Genomic DNA, 20,668 nt, shown 5'->3' with positions numbered 1-20,668 from the left:
TGTAAAGCAGGACGACCGCCAACGACCCATCTTGCGGATGACATGCGCCGGTACCTGGTGACTTGATGCTGCGGATGCGGCCCCTATGCGAAAGGAGTGCCCGGATATCGTGCTAGGGTTGAAACCCAGCCCTGCGGCCAGGGTACGGATGTTGGAGATGAACAGGGTTGAAGACAGGGGCCTACCGTTGATCGGGAGCAACGGGTCGTCTAGATCAGAAGATTGAAGGGAGGCCAGGAGCTCCTTGAGCACCTTGATAGGACACCAACAGGTGGCCGTAGGGAAAAATTCCACCTCTGTGGGAGGACCGTTCTGACTGGTCTTTGAGGATGGGATGGATAGGATGAAGTGATCAGAGTGCCAGGTGAGATGTCGCCTGAGCATGGTTGTGCGGGAGATGGCGCTGCAGGTGAACTCCCCGGGCCTGAGGAACCCATAGAACCCGAGGTACATGGCTACTTTGGTGATGATGCTTGCTGGTTGCCCAAAAGGAAGACCGTCTAGGCCTGCGGATAACTTGCGGAAGAGCTCAACTGACACCGGCTGCCTGCGCACCTGGACCGCCGTGCTAACCTTCTGAATGCCCCTGAGGGTGGCTTTGATGGCCTGATTAGAAAAGATGGATCTGGCAGAAGGGTCGCTGAGCATCCGGTGGTGTTGGATGCCGGCCAAATACAGCTTGATGGTATTGAAAGAGAGGTGGCGGTGGTGTGGCAATGGGCTATGAAGGCCATGATAAAGGTGACCTCCTCCACCTCCCCTTGTGGGTGGGTGTCAGCGAACCGCTTAAACAAGCTGAACCCGGCGTCATAGTTCCTGGCGGTGTTGTCGGCTAGCGACCGCTGGACTAATGACCGTGCGGTTGCTATCAAGGGCTCTAGTTCAGCATGAGGGCGCTGTACGGTAGAGCTGGAATGCCTCCGGGATCCGCCTCCGGGAGTTCCTGGAAGAAAACATCGAAGTTAAATCGTGACAGGGCGTCGGCCGCCACGTTCTGCATTCCCTGGACATGGAAAGCGAAAACGTGGAAGTTAAACTCCAGGGACAGCCAGACAAGTTTACGCAGCAGGGCCATGATCCTGGGGGATTTTGCCCTTCCCTTTGAAATGACCTCAACCAGGACCTGACTGTCCGTCCTGAATATAACTGACCTGTTTGCCCAGAGCGGACCCCAGACGTGGGCAGCCGCCACTATGGGGTATAATTCCAATAGCGGCGAGGACCTCATGGCCTCAGCCTCAGCCAGGAGCTCAACCGGCCAACTGCCGACCAACCACTATGAGTAGAAGATCGCTGCGAACCCGCGAGAGGCCGCGGCATCAGTGAAAACCGTGGGGGATGCTGCGTCCGGGGATGGCACAAATAACGAGATGCCGTTCCACCCGGTCAGGAAAGCTCGCCACATCCGAAGATCCGCCATGGCGTGACCGTCCAGTCGGACGGTGGAGTCCTGATCCGGAGCGGTCAGCAGGAGGTTGAGGAGCCGGGAAATAAAGGACCTGCCCTGCGGCATGATTTTAAATGCACAGGTGAGGAACCCTAACAGGGACTGGAGCTCCCGCTTGGACAAACCCCCGGAAGAGGCCGCGAAGGAAACGGCGGCTTTGATTTTTGCCAGCTTGACCGCAGGGAGGCTGGCCTCCATGCGGACCGAATCCAGGGTGATGCCCAAGAAGGTAACCCCGGTGCCTGGACCCTCTGTCTTGGCGGATGCCACGGGGACCTCGAGGCCGGCCAACAGCTGGAGCAAACTCGCCAACCCCGAGGGGGGCTCTGGGGCCTCTCAACTATCAGGAAATCATCTAAGTAATGTATGACCATGTCTAGACCCCCATGATGGACAAGGATCCAGTGCAGCACACAGGCGAACCTGTCGAACAGCCACGGGCTGCTTTTAGACCCAAAGGTGAGCCGGTCAGCAAAATAGAACCCGTCTGCCCAATGCAACCCATAATATCGCCATAGCCGAGGAAGGATGGGGAGCAGCTTGAAGGCATCCGCGATGTCGGCCTTGGCCAACCAAGCCCCCTCCCCGGCCAGCCGGATGTATTGAATGGCCTCGTCTATGGACGCGTAGGACATCGAGAACTCTTCTGACGGGAACAGGGAGTTGAGGCTGGGGATCGGCGACATGTGAGGAGCTGACAAGTCGTAAATTAGACGTTTTTTATTGGAGGCCTGCTTGGAGACCAGGCCAATGGGATTTATCCTCCAAGTAGCAAATGGGATGGATTTAAACGGGCCTAAGAGAAAACCCTTCCGAACCTCGTCCTGCAACAGGGTAGCTACCGCCTCTGGGTCTTGAATAGCAGACTGTAGGTTCCTTCCCTCCCAGGAAACTTGAGGGAGGGCCACGAAGCCGGTATCGAAGCCCCCCTCGAAGCCGGCGAGAAGGAACTCTACCGCCTGGCGATCGGGGTGGTCTCGCAACAGGATGCCCAAGAGCTCAATATTGATGTCGGCCAGTCATAGCGTCTTACGCTGCCTCTTCGGGCAGCTGGAGCGGGGGTGGGCCCTGAAGCAGAGGGAGCAGACATGCAAGGCCCTGCAACTGTTGAAACCACAACCCCCGGCGTTGAAGTTGTTGCAGACCTGACTCTGCCCTAGGTAAGCAATGGGCCTGCCCAGTTTGTCAGTGGACCCTTGGAACCGCTGTGTGCCGGAGGGGCCAGGCAGGGAACCCTCCCGGCCCGAGGTGAGGAGTTTGGGACACCAGTCGGCCGTGTGCTGTATGGATTGGCACGCTGCGCACGTGGGGGCCTGCAACCCAGCAAAATGACGACAGAACAGCTCCATGTCCAGGTTTGCCCAGTCCGTGATGAACTGGAACTGGGCGAGGGCGGCGGCCGCCTTGGCTGAAAAAGACCTGTGGTAGTCGTAGAAATTTGATCCGCCGTACTTGTAACCTAAGTCGGTGACCCGGTACAAATAGGAATCCAGCTCCTCACGCCTGTGTGGCTGGCTGCCGCAGATGGTATCCCGGTAGAGGCTAAACACCAGGACGCATTCGGGGATTGAGAGCTTACGGTTCAGGCGGGCATCCTTGGCCCGCAGAACCACCGAGACCTCCCCGCAATTAATCACCTTATTCTCCGATACGTCTTGTGACGCAATGAGAATGGACGCCAGGTTGACGTCCCTCCCCGCTAGGATGTCCCTTTTCAGGTTTTCTGGGATGAAATGCGAGGGGGAAATCTGGGGGCTGGTACGGACCGTACCTGGCGCCGACTCCTGGGATGTAGATGGTAAGGCCGGAAGGGCTGGGGAAGGTGGTGCCGCCGGCCGTGACTCCAATTCCCCCATCCTGGTTTGGATGTCCGCCACCGAACCCGCCAGACTGCCGATGGTGGCCTGCAACTGCAGGAGGGATAGCTGGATTGAGGAGAGAGAAGGTTGGTCACTTGAGCCTGACGGTGCCGTCATTAGGATACGGTACAGCTCCGCTTTCCTCGCGGAGGCGGGATGGTGAATTCCTCTTCTGTTAAGCTCTGCCACCAGTTTCGGGATGGTCCAGCTCCGCAGAGAGGGGTTGCTGGCTTGCCCTGATACGGAGGTCCCGGGTAAAGACAAGTTGTCATCCGACTCCGGGGCCTGCGACATCTTCAAGCTGCATGGAGGAGGTATGAAGGAAACAGATGAGATTCCTTGCCCCTCCCCCAGATGACCGAAGAAGCGTTGCCGGAGAATGGGTCTGACCGCGTGGAGGTGTTTGTTACTTACCTGAAATGGAGCGAACCGCGCTACTGACTTCCGAGGTGAGATGGGGACCTATGAACGGGAGTTTGTGACAACGAATACGTAACGCAGTGGCAAGGTGCACAGCAGCCTCGTGGCTGGATCTTACCTGGACAAGGAGGAGACTTTGGCGTAACGAAAGTAGCTAGCTCGCAGTCCTGGAGGCCGAGACCCTGTTATACGTGAAGAAACAAGCTGTGTTTGGACCGATACCCGGCGAGGGATGCGAACAGCTGGACCCTTAAGCAGCGAAAGGGTGCGTGACCCTGACCCAAGTGAACTTGGGCCGGAATCATGCCTGAGTGACCAAGGGAACACATGACACCCGGGTTTGTACTGCTCATGCCACCTGACTCAAACACAGGGAACACATGCCCTATGAACGAAACAGGGAACATATGACCCCTGAATGCACAGGAACACCAGAAGCCCGGCCAACCACGGGGATCCATGATACCCGAGCGAACAGGGAACGCATGACCCTGAACGAACAAGGAACACCTTGCCCCTGAGTGACCCAGAGAACACGTGACACCGACATGGAGCCGGGCGGACATCATGCCTGAATGATTTGGGGAACATGACACTTGAGCGATTCGGGGAGACAATTGCACCTAAGTGATTCAGGAAGACATTACACCTGAGCCATTCAGGAAGACATTACACCTGAGCGATTCAGGAAGACATTACACCTGAGCGATTCAGGAAGACATTACACCTGAGCGATTCAGGAAGACATTACACCTGGGCGATTCAGGAAAACATTACACCTGAGCGATTCCAGAAGACATTACACCTGAGCGATTCCAGAAGACATTACACCTGAGCGATTCCGGAAGACATTACCCCTGAGCGTTTCAGGAAGACATTACCCCTGAGCGTTTCAGGAAGACATTACACCTAAGCAAATCAGGAAGACACTGCACCTGAGCGATTCAGGAAGACATACAACCAGAGCGAATCAGGGAGACATTACAACCAGAGCAAATCAGGGAGACTCTACACCCAGAGCGAATCGGGGAGACATTACCCCTGAGTGACCAGGTAGACATTACACCTGAGCGACCAGGGAGACCAGCACTGGAGTGATGCAGGAATCAGGGAAACGGCCCCCCCCCATCCTCCCCTGGGTGACTTAAGGGCGGCCGCACCGGCGGGAGGCCCAGGCACCGCCGGACCCCTGACCCCAGGAACGACCGTCCCCAAGACCGGACAATGCACTGGCGTGGGCGGCAGTTGCCCGGCCTGGCATTGAAAAACTTTTTTTTTTTTTCAGCATTGCGTGGGTTAACCAGAGCATGGCCCGAACAAGCCTGTTGAAACAAGAACCCTGATACTTTATTTCCCTTTTTTTTACCACAGCAGTGCGGGGGTTAATATGCAGCAGGCCGGCACCCGGACGCCGGCCGCTGCCAGTCCCGACGCCCCTGACCCCCGCACTGGGCACATAGCACAATTTTAACTGGAGGAGCGATTCCTCGGTTCCACAGTAAGTTCCACACTTCGTGGAAGAATTGGCCCGGGGTTGCAGTGAGCAGTCCCCGCCAGCCGGCCAGCCTCCCCGCCCTCCCCCCACCCCCAGGAGGCGCGTCATCTCGCAGAGCGGCTATACTTACCACAGGGAGTGCGGCTGGCAGTACGAAGACACACCGACGGGAGGGCTGCTGCTGCTGAATCGAAAGACAAAGTAAGCAACAACGGGTGCCCTCCTGCTTGTAGGAGGGGGTTTATAAAGGGTGAGCACGCTCCTCCCACAATTACAGGCTGCAAGCAGCCTTCAACATATATAAATATATATAAAAAAAATAATACATAAAATAAAAAACGAATTCTGAATGCAGAAATGAATATACTAATACTATTTCCATATTATTGTACTGTTTTGTCATAGCTTTATTTTGGTGGGGTTGTGAGGCCAGAACTTAAGGAGTTTAGGAAGTTAATAATGAGACGTGGTACCCCACGAGTTCAACTCTCAATTGAGACTCTTAGAAATTGGGTTATAATTAGGGTTGTTTCGGGTTTCGAACTTTCGATACCCAGCCGATACTTTTGTCCCGGTATTTATAAAATACCGGGATTTGGCTTTTATCGATACTAGGCTGTGCTACTGCCCAGCCCAGTATCAGAGAACGTGAGCGCGCTGCTATCAGCGCGGCCATGTTCTCTCAGCAGCACAGGAAGAAGGAAGCAGTCTCTCCCTCCCCCTGTGCTGCTGCTACCGCTTCCACCAATGGGAAAGAAGAGGGGAGGAGGAGGGGAGGGGCTGTGGCCACTGCGCCACCAGTGATAACTAACATTTAATACATTACAAATACAAGTGGCAGAAGCACATTGTCGGCACCCGACCTCTGACAGGGTGCTGCGAACAGTGGCAATTAACCCCTCAGGTGCCGCACCTGAGGGGTTAACTGCCATTGATCGCATCGCCCTGTCAGAGGTCAGGTGCCAGCAATGTGTTTTTGCCGCCGGCTGTATTTGTATATTAAACGTTAAGTATCATTGGTGGTGCAGTGCACCCTCCCCCCCCCCCCGTCCCCAGTATTAAAAACATTGGTGGCGCAGTGCGCCCTCCCCACCCGTCCCCAGTATTAAAACATTGGTGGCGCAGTGCGCCCTCCCCACCCGTCCCCAGTATTAAAAACATTGGTGGCAGTAGCCACAGAGTCCCCTCACCTACTCTCATTGGCGGCAGTGGCAGCCAGGACGCTACTGAAGCCCTGTCTGCCATGGTCAGCTCCCTGCTGCTCTGGGCACTATGCACAGGGCAGCGGGGAAAGTGTAAGATCCTATTCACCTTAGTAGAGCTCTATTAGGGTGAATAGGACAAGGGATTTAAAGATCCCAGGTTCTAACCTCTAAGGAGCAAAGTAGTTATTAAATAAACTGTAAAAAAAAAAAGTTTCAAAAATACACTAAAATAGTATAAATCACCCCCTTTCCCAATTTTATATATAAACAATAAATAGATAAAATATTAAATATCGCCACGTCCAAAAAGTCCAAACTATTAAAAAATCCCTGTTATACGGTGAACACTGTAAAAGAAAAAAAGAAAAGAAAAACTGCGCGATTCACCATTTTTTTTTTTGTCACTTTGTTCCCCCAAAAATAGAATCAGACTGTTCTATTATGGGCCAGACGTTCCATAAAATGTGGAATGTACGCATCTTTTTTTTTGGCGTTTTATTTTTTTCGCGTGGTATCGAATGGTATCAAGTATCGCAATACTTTTTTTAATCAAAACAACCTAGTTATAATATTATATACCATTTTCACAAGTTATGTGTTATTATTTAAAAAAGCTGTGGCCAGTTTAAATCCCACATGGTGTGTCCGGTTGTTCTTTCAGTTGCACCGCAGCTTTAGTAATATTCTAGCAGGCCATATAAGCATTGGTTTTGCTATTACCTGAAAGTGATGCGCCCAATTCGGCGGCAATGTGAATATTTGCTTACACAGACTGCCAATCTGCTAAAGGGTGTGTCCAGGAACTGTTAGACTTTAATCTCCTCAGCATGTGGCTATGTAGACTCAGTGGTTCTATTCAGACAACAGTTCTCCAAAGAACTTCTCTCTGTACCTCCTCTTTAACATCTGGCATGCTTTCTAAGCTTTTTCTGGTCTTTATATTGCTTTGCTCTTACACCTACTCTAGGACAGTCTTTTCTTATAACTACCAAACATGTGCTCACTCCTCTCTCTAGGCATAAAGTTACATATTGATTCTGATTATAGGACTGGACTCATCTGGACTTATCTGATCTAACTCCTCCTCTCAATATAGAGAGGGTGAGAATAGCCTCATCTAGTGGTGGATATAAACACAGTCTATTAACTCCCTGCATGTAATTCATACAGCAAATGCATATACCACACAAATATGTGGTATATGCATTTTTTGGGCAGACTAGATGGGCCAAATGGTTCTTATCTGCCGACACATTCTGTTTCCATGTAAACCCCTTTGCAGTGGACCACTTCTCTGCAGTGGGATGCTATTTCATCAGCTAGAGATTCTGAGTGCATCATAATGAGACAGTGATCCGCTTACCTGTGACATCATAATTTGGGGTGGAACTTATTTACCTATAAGGTAATAATCCGGGGTGGGGTCTGGCTGTATAAATAGAGGTGATACACTAACCCCAGCCTCAGTCTCTCTGGCTAGTTGTGTCTCTCTACTTTGTGCTTGTCTATCACATACAATCCCAATAAAATAGTGGTAGTTTGGCATAATGTGAAAAAAAATTGAAAAGTTCAAGGGGCATGAATATTTTTTCAAGGCATTGTAGGAGTGAGCGGCTTCTGTACTGGCAGTCTATTCACTCCTAGCGCTAAATAGCCCAGAATTCAGAGAGGCACAATGTCAGAGAACTGTAATTGTCTCTCTTATTATAAAAAAGATAATTACTTTGGCCAGTAGGGGGCAGTACTACACAGTAATGCTGCCTCCTACTGGACCTGGATAGTCAAAGGATCTGAGCCCAGGAACGTCCTGCTCACAAGTAGGAAGAGATAAGAAGAGGAGGGAAGTGTGTGGCAGTCCTCCATCCCTCTGTACAACCAGTTCATTGATGAGGACCTCTTTCATGCTTCTTATTTGGTGAGTGACTGTGGGAGGGAGGTCGGGGTTACCCTAAACTGTTGCATGTCTTTGTTAAGAACAGGCAGCAGATTCAATGGAATTATGTATATCTATATGTACCTGTAATCCTCTCAAGGGCCCCTGACACCTACTTTCCGCCTTTCAAGCCCAGTGGTGACTTCCCTTTGCTCCCATAGAACCCTTGCCAGGCTGTGTTTGCCAATGACCTTTTCTGTTCCTTCTGTCTTCTCCCCCAGAGACCAGACACTTTCTGTCCCCCTATATCTCTCACACAGCACAGCATCATCATGTCTCCACCCCACCCACAAAGACCATAACAAATAATGTCAGCCCTCTGCTCTGCCCCTGGTACTCGAGCCATTTTCAGTTCTACTCCCCCCCCCCTCTATCCCCACAGAATCCTGACTGAGCATAATGTTTTTAGTAAACTATGGACTGACTCACAGTGGTATTAACTAAACTATAGACTGATTGCAGGGTTTACACTAGACTATGGACTGACTGAAGCATTTACACTAGGCTTGTGACCGGCTGACCACAGTGCTTACACTTGACTTTGATTTGATGCAGTGCTTTCACTAGACTATAGACTAACCAGAGCATTTCCACTAGGGATTCCCAACCTGCGGCTCTCCAGATGCTGTAAAACTACAACTCTCACCATGCCTTGCTGTAGACTAATAGCTGTAGGCTGTCAGGGCATGCTGGGAGTTGTAGTTTTACAACAGCTGTAGGGCCGCAGGTTGGTCATCAGTGCACTAGACTATGGACAGGCTGAATACTAAGTGTACACCAGACTATGGACTGACTTACCACAGCCTTTACTCTAGACTATGTACTAAATGACCACAGCCTTTACTCTAGACTTTGGACTGACCAGAGCTTTTACAGTAGACTGTGAACTGACTGACCACAGCTTTTGCACTAGACTATGGACTGAATGTCCCCTGAATGCCTCCTTACTAAGTAATCATGTCATATGTGTTTACTTCAAAAACACTGATGGTCACTAAGTGTACCACAAACAATCAAAATTGACACTTTTAAACCCCAGAAAAAAACCTGAACATTCTTTATGCCAATCCCTTGAGTGTGGTGACTGAGTCCTCTTCTTGTCAGCACAGCGAGTGGCCTGGCACGGGTGGTACGATGGAATGATGATATTGCCCCACCTGCTCTGTGAGGCAGACATCCTGTGGGTGGTCCCAGGGTCCTTAAGGCCACAGAATAGGAATAGTTACAAGATGAATAACATAATGAAATACAAGCTAATGGTTTCTCAACTAGAATTTGTTTAATTAAATTCTATATTATATTTGTTATCCACTTTTCTTAGTGTACTTTGCTGTGATCTGGTAGCCTTTGTTACATTTTGTTTATCTAAATTATCTATGCCTGTATTTTATTATGTCATTCATCTAGTAAGTCTTCTTTTTCTGTAAGCTCACAACCAGTGTCCTGCAGTCTTTACCTGTTTGTTCAACATGCTTCACAAAGCTAGAGCCAGGATTTTCTTTTGACTTCTATCTATCATCATTTCTCAAGGTCCATTCAAAACATTACCTAAAGGCATAAAAAATTCTACATTGAACTGGTGTCGCTAGGAGAATGATTATTGCGAGTTCACTATTATCAATTGCTTGTGTAAGAGATTGCCACTCACACTCATCTAATATGTCTCTCATGTACATTGGTGGCAGAAAAACTAGCCTAAAGCAGTAGTCTACACATACCTGGAGGAAATCCAGGATGCCCCAGATGAAGCCCGGGTCAGGCATTGTCTTGGATTTTATGTGCAAATAAACAAGAATCTTGTAAGTAAATTACACCATTGCTTTGGTGAAGTGTTTTTAGTGGATCTATGCCATGTTAATTTTCTTCCAAAGGTCGGGCATATAAGATCTGAAGCTGCCCGTGAGTTAAGAAATACCGGAGCGATACCTGTTAAAAGGAGAGGAAGGACACGGTGTTACCGCATTCCGGGGGATTTGGCGTTCTATATATCTGTATCGCAGCCTCTTGACTATTTCGTGGTGCGGATCCAAAACTATTTATTACATACAAAGAGGAGAATTTGGATCATCTCCATATGTGTATCATGCAGCAAAATAGAGATACTTACCCAGGAACAATCAAGTAAATTTTCAGACTGGGAATGAGGTGGCTAAACCTATACATGTAGAACCTGTACTGGTGGCCATTGTGATAGTTAACTGACCTTCCCAGAAACCAGAGATATGATTGCAAATATTTTCCTGAAATAATGACTAAAGAGGACAACTCAACAAATTAGATATATTCTGAATTATTTATTGAAAATTGCAGAACACACACTGGGAAGGCATTCTCTTCCCAGGCCTAAATGACTGATAACAGAGAACAACAGATTACATGTTACTGCACTTCAACTGGAGTTAATATCAATTAAATGTCTAATGGAGATGCTTCCATAAAGACTTTTTGATGTGCTTTTTCAGTGTTTCATCCCGGAATCCATAGATGACAGGGCTAAGAAACCTCGGCACACAAGTAAAGACAAAAAAGTTTGCTATTGGCATGTATTCAATCTTTTTGGGCAAAAATGTTTCCGTGAGCGTCGACAGTAGGGAAGACATACACAACAGTAACTGAAATCCATGTAACATAATGGTCTTTCCGGCTTTGGAAGCAGAAGATGTTTGAGAACTTACTTTGCGGGCAACCAGCATGATCTTAGCATAGGTAAATATTATGATTATTCCCATGAAGCCGAAACATAGGACAAAGCCGAAGGTCCTTATGATGTTCTGAATGGGATTTACCAGTAGGGTTTCATGCTTGCAGATGGCATAGCGATATAGATTTGTAACTGAGGAAAACATAAAGAACAGCTCGGCACCATGTAGGATTATGAGTAACACCCATATTAATCCATAGGCTATATTTGCTCTTTTTGTGGTGCACAGCTCAGCATGACGAAGCGGATAACAAACGGCCACGTAACGTTCCAGAGCCATGATGGCCAGGTTGCATGGCGTTACCCTAAATACACTCGATGAAATGGCATAAAAGATGAAGCAGACAGGTATAGGGAAGTAAAGCAAATACATTGCTGACAGAAGTAAGTAGAAGGCCAGTAATAAATATAACATGTCATTCACCAGCATGTAGATGAAGAGAAGATATCGGGCATTCTCCCGTAGTTGAGGACTGACAAAGAAAATGTTGAGCATTATGCCCATGAAACAGATGAAGAAGCAGAACCCAGCTATGGTTAAGAAGACGAATGACCACCGGATAATCTCAGTTGTCTTGCTCATGGTGATGGGCACTTGGGTGGTGTTGACTTGAAGGTTTGATGAGGCGTTCATTATATTTGGAGCAGAGATGCTATTTCTGCTCATACTGGAATGAGAAGAAAGACAGTTTATGAAGCCTCCACACTTTATTCCATCAGAACTTCAGATTTAATTGAGCAGAATGTTGAACTGTTCCATTTGTGCATCACAATAAGATGGGATCATGATGAGTTGTGCACAACTCAGCCCTGCTACATCTACAAAATGTTTCAGTCAGAACAAGGCAATAAATTAGTGAACTGATCCCCTTTTATAATATACCACTTGTTTTGGCAGGTTTCCATTCTTTCCCTCATATGCTGCAATGTAAGTGTTGTGCTTGCTCCGGGGTTGCCATGGTATTGTCAATAGACACTTTGCAGACCACTTTTAATACCTTGATGCCAAACCAGGCTACACTGTTTATATATGTAGGGCAGTGAGTGATGCTAATGTCTGTAAAGCGCTGTGGAATATAGTAGCGCTATATAAGTGCATAAAATAAATAAATAATAATAAATAAATGAAATAAAGGTATCCTTAGTCGGATCTCCTACTTTGAGAGCGCTGCAGGATCCTCCGTGAAGTGGATTCAATTTCACATCAGGCAATCAGATAGATAATGGATCCGTGCTGCTTCTTCCTTTCATCCACTTGAAGTGCACCTAGAAGAAGAGAAAGTCTGTTCCATAACTGTTTGAAACCCAAAATACCCACATTCTACTCATTACCGAAAGTACACATGGTCCTTTGTGTGCTCGAAATGACTTCCAACAGTATCTGGTATTGAGTCCATCACGCAGAATGTGTGTGTCTGCATTGACAAAATCCTCAGGAGCTTTGTCACTACTGTTCCCTCAAACTCAGGGAAATTATGGATCTGTTAATTAAACTAGATGGCCTGGTGGTGGAAGAGGGAACATTTTTGGCCTTGATCGATGTGGAGGCATTGTACAGCAATATCTCTCATGATAAGGGAATACAAGCTGTACATAATTTTTTTTAAACACGGGGCATCCACTACACACTACATAATGACCTTGTACTACAACTACTTGATTTTGTCCTGAGAAATAACTATTTCCTATTTAACTCCAAGTCCTACCACCACAATGGGCAGTGCCTGTGAGCCTACCTATGCAAATTTGTTCCTGGGCTGGTGGGAAGATACCAGGGTGTTTACAGAAGACAATATCTGGACATCTGATATCTGTTTCATTGATGATATTTTCATACTTTGGAACAGCCCCAGGGGCACCTTTTGGGATTTCATGAAGGCAATTAACACAAATGACATTGGCATGCATTTCACCTATAAAATAGATGAGAAACATATGGCCTTTTTGGACCTTGACACCAGCTTACGGGTTGGCATTCTACAAACAAAGATGTATAGAAAGCCTACTGCCACTAATTGCCTGCTAAGGTGGGAGAGCAAACAACCACCAAGTCTAAAATGTGGCATATCGAAAGGACAATACTACGTATATGCAGAAATTGCTCGAACCAGGAAGGCTTCCATCACCAGGCTAGAGATCTTTAAACTAGATTCACTAGGAGGGGATACCTACAGAAAGTCCTTAGTAGTGCTTACATACATTCTAACAACAGGAATAGGACGGATCTGTTGGGGTCCCAAGTAGTGACAGATGAAAAAATTGGAGTAGATAAAAACATCATTCGCATCATGGGGACATTTGATGACCAAAGTAAAAGCGTGCGGTATATTCTATCCAAATACTGGGACCTTTTGCGATTGGATCCAGACATAAGTAGGGATGAGCGAACCCGAACTGTATAGTTCGGGTTCGTACCGAATTTTGGGGTGTCCGTGACACGGACCCGAACCCGAACATTTTCGTAAAAGTCCGGGTTTGGTGTTCGTCACTTTCTTGACGCTTTTTGAAAGGCTGCAAAGCAGCCAATCACAAGCGTCATACTACTTGCCCCAAGAGGCCATCACAGCCATGCCTACTATTGGCATGGCTGTGATTGGCCAGTGAAGCATGTGACCCAGCCTCTATTTAAGCTGGAGTCACGTAGCGCCGCCCGTCACTCTGCTCTGAACAGTGTAGAGAGAGGTTGCAGCTGCGACTGTTAGGGCGAGATTAGGCAGTGATTAACTCCTCCAAAACACTTAAGTCAGTGATCGATCTACAGCTGTGGATCATTGAACTGCTGCTATTCAATTGCTCACTGTTTTTAGGCTGCCCAGAGCGTTTTTTCAGTCACTCTTTTCTGCGGTGATCGGCAGCCATTTTGTGTCTTGTGGTGCGCCAGCACAAGCTGCCACCAAGTACATTTAACCATCAATAGTGTGGTTATTTTTTTGCTATATCCTACATCAGGGGCAAGCTGTCACCAAGTGCATTTAACCATCAATAGTGTGGTTATTTTTTGGCTATATCCTACATCAGGGGCAAGCTGTCACCAAGTGCATTTAACCATCAATAGTGTGGTTATTTTTTGGCTATATCCTTCATCAGGGGCAAGCTGTCACCATGTGCATTTAACCATCAATAGTGTGGTTATTTTTTGGCTATATCCTACATCAGGGGCAAGCTGTCACCAAGTGCATTTAACCATCAATAGTGTGGTTATTTTTTGGCTATATCCTACATCAGGGGCAAGCTGTCACCAAGTGCATTTAACCATCAATAGTGTGGTTATTTTATGGCTATATCCTACATCAGGGGCTTGGCTGTGTTTGCTATTTTATTAAGGGGTGAAATACAATTGCCAAAATAGCAGTACCCTAAATCTGGTGTTTCAGCTGTGGCCAGCCAATTGTAATACTGTCTGCTGTCTGGCAAAGGATATATTTTTGTTCAGGGTTGAAATACAATTCCCAACTTAGCAATTCTCTAAATTAGTGGTATTTGCTGTAAAAGGCCTACTTTAAATCTATCCCTAAAAGGGTCTATTAGATTCAAGGTGCTGATAGGGTCATTCTCAATAACTTCACACACACGCTACTGTGCATTTCCAAGTCTAATTCTGTCTGTAAACGTATACCTGTCACCCAGCGCCTAAATAATAGGCCTCAAATTTATATTCATCTAATTCTGTGGTTATTGCTGAGGCTGGTCAAGTAATTTTCGGTCCGTTAAAGCACAGTTTTTGTTCAGGGTTGAAATACAATTCCCAACTTAGCAATTCTCTAAATTAGTGGTTTCTGCTGTATCAGGCCTACTTTAAATCTATCCCTAAAAGGGTATATTAAATTAAAGGTATGTATAGTGTCATCCTCAATAACTTCACACGCTACTGTGCAATTCCAAGTCTAATTCTGTCTGTAAACGTATACCTGTCACCCAGCGCCTAAATACTAGGCCTCAAATTTATATTCAGCTAAATCTGTCGTTACTGCTGTGCCACACGTCCTAGTGTACCAATTACCTCAGGTCCCAGTAGCCGCCATAATTTACAGCGATATTTGGTGGGGCCCAATGCCGTTCTAAGGATGGTAAGGCCTGAGCAGGTACAGGCATTAGTCAATTGGGTGGCCGACAGTGGATCCAGCACGTTCACATTATCTCCCACCCAGTCTTCTGCAGAAAGCGCACAGATGGCGCCTGAAAACCAACCCCATCAGTCTGTCACATCACCCCCATGCATACCAGGGAAACTGTCTGAGCCTCAAGTTATGCAGCAGTCTCTTATGCTTTTTGAAGACTCCGCTGGTAGGGTTTCCCAAGGGCATCCACCTAGCCCTTCACCAGCGGTGGAAGACATAGAATGCACTGACGCACAACCACTTATGTTTCCTGATGATGAGGACATGGGAATACCACCTCAGCCCGTCTCTGATGATGACGAAACACAGATGCCAACTGCTGCGTCTTTCTGCAGTGTGCAGACTGAACAGGAGGTCAGGGATCAAGACTGGGTGGAAGACGATGCAGGGGACGATGAGGTCCTAGACCCCACATGGAATGAAGGTCGTGCCACTGACTTTCACAGTTCGGAGGAAGAGGCAGTGGTGAGACTGAGCCAACAGCGTAGCAAAAGAGGGAGCAGTGGGCAAAAGCAGAACACCCGCCGCCAAGAGACTCCGCCTGCTACTGACTGTCGCTATCTGGGACCGAGCACCCCAAAGGCAGCTTCAAGGAGTTCCCTGGCATGGCACTTCTTCAAACAATGTGCTGATGACATAACCCGAGTGGTTTGCACGCTGTGCTATCAGAGCCTGAAGCGAGGCATTAACGTTCTGAACCTTAGCACAACCTGCATGACCAGGCACCTGCATACAAAGCATGAATTGCAGTGGAGTAAACACCTTAAAAACAAGGAAGTCACTCAGGCTCCCCCTGCTACCTCTTCTGCTGCTGCCGCCTCGGCCTCTTCTGCTGCTGCCGCCTCGGCCTCTTCCTCCGCCTCTGGAGGAACGTTGGCACCTGCCGCCCAGCAAACAGGGGATGTACCACCAACACCACCACCACCTCCGTCACCAAGCATCTCAACCATGTCACACGGCAGCGTTCAGCTCTCCATCTCACAAACATTTGAGAGAAAGCGTAAATTCCCACCTAGCCACCCTCGATCCCTGGCCCTGAATGCCAGCATTTCTAAACTACTGGCCTATAAAATGCTGTCATTTAGGCTGGTGGACACAGACAGCTTCAAACAGCTCATGTCGCTTGCTGTCCCACAGTATGTTGTTCCCAGCCGGCACTACTTCTCCAAGAGAGCCGTGCCTTCCCTGCACAACCAAGTATCCGATAAAATCAAGTGTGCACTGCGCAACGCCATCTGTGGCAAGGTCCACCTAACCACAGATACGTGGACCAGTAAGCACGGCCAGGGACGCTATATCTCCCTAACTGCCCACTGGGTAAATGTAGTGGCAGCTGGGCCCCAGGCGGAGAGCTGTTTGGTGCACATCCTTCCGCCGCAAAGGAACGCAGGGCAACAATCTTTGCCTCCTGTTGCCACCTCCTCCTTCTCGGCTTCCTCCTCCTCTTCTTCCACCTGCTCATCCAGTCAGCCACACACCTTCACCACCAACTTCAGCACAGCCCGGGGTAAACGTCAGCAGGCCATTCTGAAACTCATATGTTTGGGGGACAGGCCCCACTCCGCACAGGAGTTGTGGCGGGGTATAGAACAAAAGATCGACGAGCGGTTGCTGCCCGTGAGCCTCAAGCCTGGCCTGGTGGTGTGCGATAATGAGTGAAATCTCATTGCAGCTCTGGGACTAGCTGGTTTGACGCACATCCCTTGCCTGGCGCATGTGCTGAATTTGGTGGTGCAGAAGTTCATTCACAACTACCCCGACATGTCAGAGCTGCTGCATAAAGTGCGGGCCGTCTGTTCGCGCTTCCGGCGTTCACATCCTGCCGCTGCTCGCCTGTCTGCGCTACAGCGTAACTTCAGCCTTCCCGCTCACCGCCTCATATGCGACGTACCCACCAGGTGGAACTCCACCTTGCACATGCTGGACAGACTGTGTGAGCAGCAGCAGGCCATAGTGGAGTTTCAGCTGCAGCACGCACGGGTCAGTCGCACTGTGGAACAGCACCACTTCACCACCAATGACTGGGCCTCCATGCGAGACCTGTGTGCCCTGTTGCGCTGTTTCGAGTACTCCACCAACATGGCCAGTGGCGATGATGCCGTTATCAGCAATACAATACCACTTCTATGTCTCCTTGAGAAAACACTTAGGGCGATGGTGGAAGAGGAGGTGGCCCAGGAGGAGGAGGAGGAGGAGGAGGAAGAGGGGTCATTTTTAGCACTTTCAGGCCAGTCTCTTCGAAGTAACTCAGAGAGAGGTTTTTTGCTACAGCAGATGCCAGGTGCAAATGTGGCCAGCCAGGGCCCACTACTGGAGGACGAGGAGGACGAGTATGAGGAGGAGGTGGAGGAGGATAAGGATGAAGCATGGTCACAGCGGGGTGGCACCCAACGCAGCTCGGGCCCATCACTGGTGCCAGCTCCTCTGAGGGCAGGGTTAGCATGGCAGAGATGTGGAAAAGTTTTGTCAACACGCCACAGCTAACTGCACCACCACCTGATACGAAACGTGTTAGCAGGAGGCAACATTTCACTAACATGGTGGAACAGTACGTGTGCACACCCCTCCACGTACTGACTGATGCTTCGGCCCCATTCAACTTCTGGGTCTCCAAATTGTCCACGTGGCCAGAGCTAGCCTTTTATGCCTTGGAGGTGCTGGCCTTCCCAGCGTCCAGCGTTTTGTCTAAACGTGAATTCAGCATGGAAGGGGGCGTCATTACAGACAAACGCAGCCCCCTGTCTACAGCCAATGTGGACAAGCTGACGTTCATAAAAATGAACCAGGCATGGATCCCACAGGACCTGTCCATCCCTTGTGCAGATTAGACATTAACTACCTCCCCTTAACCATATATTATTGTACTCCAGGGCACTTCCTCATTCAATCCTATTTTTATTTTCATTTTACCATTATATTGCGGGGCAACCCAAAGTTGAATGAACCTCTCCTCTGTCTGGGTGCCGGGGCCTAAAAATATCTGACAGTGGCCTGTACCAGTGTTGGGTGACGTGAAGCATGATTCTCTGCTATGACATGAAGACTGATTCTCTGCTGACATGAAACCTGAATCTCTGTTATGGGACCTCTCTCCTCTGCCTGGGTGCCGGGGCCTAAATATCTGACAATGGACTGTTACAGTGGTGGGTGACGTAAAGCATGATTCTCTGCTATGACATGAAGACTGATTCTCTGCTGACATAAAGCCTGAATCTCTGTTATGGGACCTCTCTCCTCTGCCTAGGTGCCGGGGCCTAAATATCTGACAATGGACTTTTACAGTGGTGGGTGATGCGAAGCATGATTCTCTGCTATGACACGAAGACGGATTCTCTGCTGACATGAAGCCTGAATCTGTTATGGGACCTCTCTCCTCTGCCTGAGTGACGGGGCCTAAATATCTGACAATCGACTGTTACAGTGGTGGGTGACGTGAAGCATGATTCTCTGCTATGACATGAAGACTGATTCTCTGCTGACATGAAGCCTGAATCTCTGTTATGGGACCTCTCTCCTCTGCCTGGGTGCCAGGGCCTAAATATCTGACAATGGACTGTTACAGTAGTGGGTGATGCGAAGCATGATTCTCTGCTATGACATGAAGACTGATTCTCTGCTGACATGAAGCCTGAATCTCTGTTATGGGACCTCTCTCCATATCTGATAATGGACTGTTACAGTGGTAGTGTCACAACCAGACAGCTGAGAAGCTCTGACATAGGCCTTTCAGAACCTCCTCCTTGAGTTTCTGTGTTGTGGTATTCAGTTCCTCCTCTCGTTAGCCTCTCTCATCTGTCATGTGTTGGACTAATTGCTTCCCTTTAAATTCCTCCCCAGAAGGCTTTTCTGGGCGGCTTATCTTCTTCCTGGAGTGTGTGTGCATGCTGACCTTGTTCTCCTGTCTGCTACAAAGCTAAGTGTTGTACCTTTATCGTTTATTTTCTGTTTGCTGGATTCCAGGTGACCCTGACTCCCTCCGTATCTTGTGTAGGGAGCCGGTGGTCGTGTCCCCTCACTATTGTAGGGTGCTCAGGGCTTTATAGTCAAGGTTCGTGGATATGCAAACCTCCACCATTAGGATCTTTGCATAGGCTGAGCAGCCAGGGGAAGTGCCAGGTCTCCTGCAGGGGTCTCCCTTGGTTCCTTAGCTTTTGGATCCAGCGAGTCATTTATACATGTTGCTTTGCCTTGTTTCCTGTACACCGTCCGTGACAGGTGGGTGACGTGAAGCATGATTCTCTGCTATGACATGAAGACTGATTCTCTGCTGACATGGAGCCAGATTCTCTGTTATGGGACCTCTCTCCTCTGCCTGGGTGCCTTGGCCTAAATATCTGACAATTGACTGTTACAGTGGTGGGTGATGCGAAGCATGATTCTCTGCTATGACATGAAGACTGATTCTCTGCTGACATGAAGCCTTAATCTCTGTTATGGGACCTCTCTTCTCTGCCTGGGTGCCAGGGCCTAAATATCTGACAATGGACTGTTACAGTGGTGGGTGATGCGAAGCATGATTCTCTGCTATGACATGAAGACTGATTCTCTGCTATGGGACCTCTCTCCTCTGCCTGGGTGCCTGGGACTAAATATCTGACAATGGACTGTTACAGTGGTTTGTGACTTGAAGCCAGATTCTCTGCTATGGGACCTCTCTCCAATTTATATTGGTTAATTTTTATTTATTTTATTTTTATTCATTTCCCTATCCACATTTGTTTGCAGGGGATTTAACTACATTTCGCTGCCTTTTGCAGCCCTCTAGCCCTTTCCTGGGCTTTTTTACAGCCTTTTTAGTGCTGAAAAGTTCGGGTCCCCTTTGACTTCAATGGGGTTCGGGTTCGGGACGAAGTTCGGGTCGGGTTCGGATCCCGAACCAGAACATTTCCGGGAAGTTCGGCCGAACTTCTCAAACCCGAACATCCAGGTGCTCGCTCAACTCTAGACATAAGCCATGTTGTCGCAGAGTGTCCAGCCATCACATATAGAAGAGGCAGATCTTTGAGAGATAGATTTCTCCACAGTCATTATCAACTCCCAAAAGAATAGAGCAATTGGCTTGACAGGAAGCCCCTTGGGACGTACAGATGTGCGGGACGTATAGCTTGCCCATTTGTGCATCCCACAAAAAAGCTTTTCTAGTGTGAACACGCAGAGGACATCAAATCTGAGAACTGCAAGAGGTTGTATATCTGTGTACATGTACTTGCCCCCTCCAATACGTAGGCAAGACTGGTAGAGAATTGCGGAGACGCATAGGGGATCACCTTGGGGATATTAAGCATAAAAGAGACACCCCGATATCCAGGCACGTACATAAGAAGCATGATGGTAACCCTAGATCTCTAAAACTCTGTGTGATCGAAATAATTCATCCATCACCAAGAGGTGGCGATTTAGACAAGAGGATCCTTCAAAAAGAGACCGAGTGGATATTTAGATTGAAGACTGTTAGTCCACAGGTCCTGAATGAAATACTATCATTCATAC

The sequence above is a fragment of the Bufo gargarizans genome, chromosome 3, assembly GCF_014858855.1.
Source record: "Bufo gargarizans isolate SCDJY-AF-19 chromosome 3, ASM1485885v1, whole genome shotgun sequence".
Taxonomy (NCBI): Eukaryota; Metazoa; Chordata; class Amphibia; order Anura; family Bufonidae; genus Bufo; species Bufo gargarizans.
Note: the sequence above shows the minus strand (reverse complement) of the source record.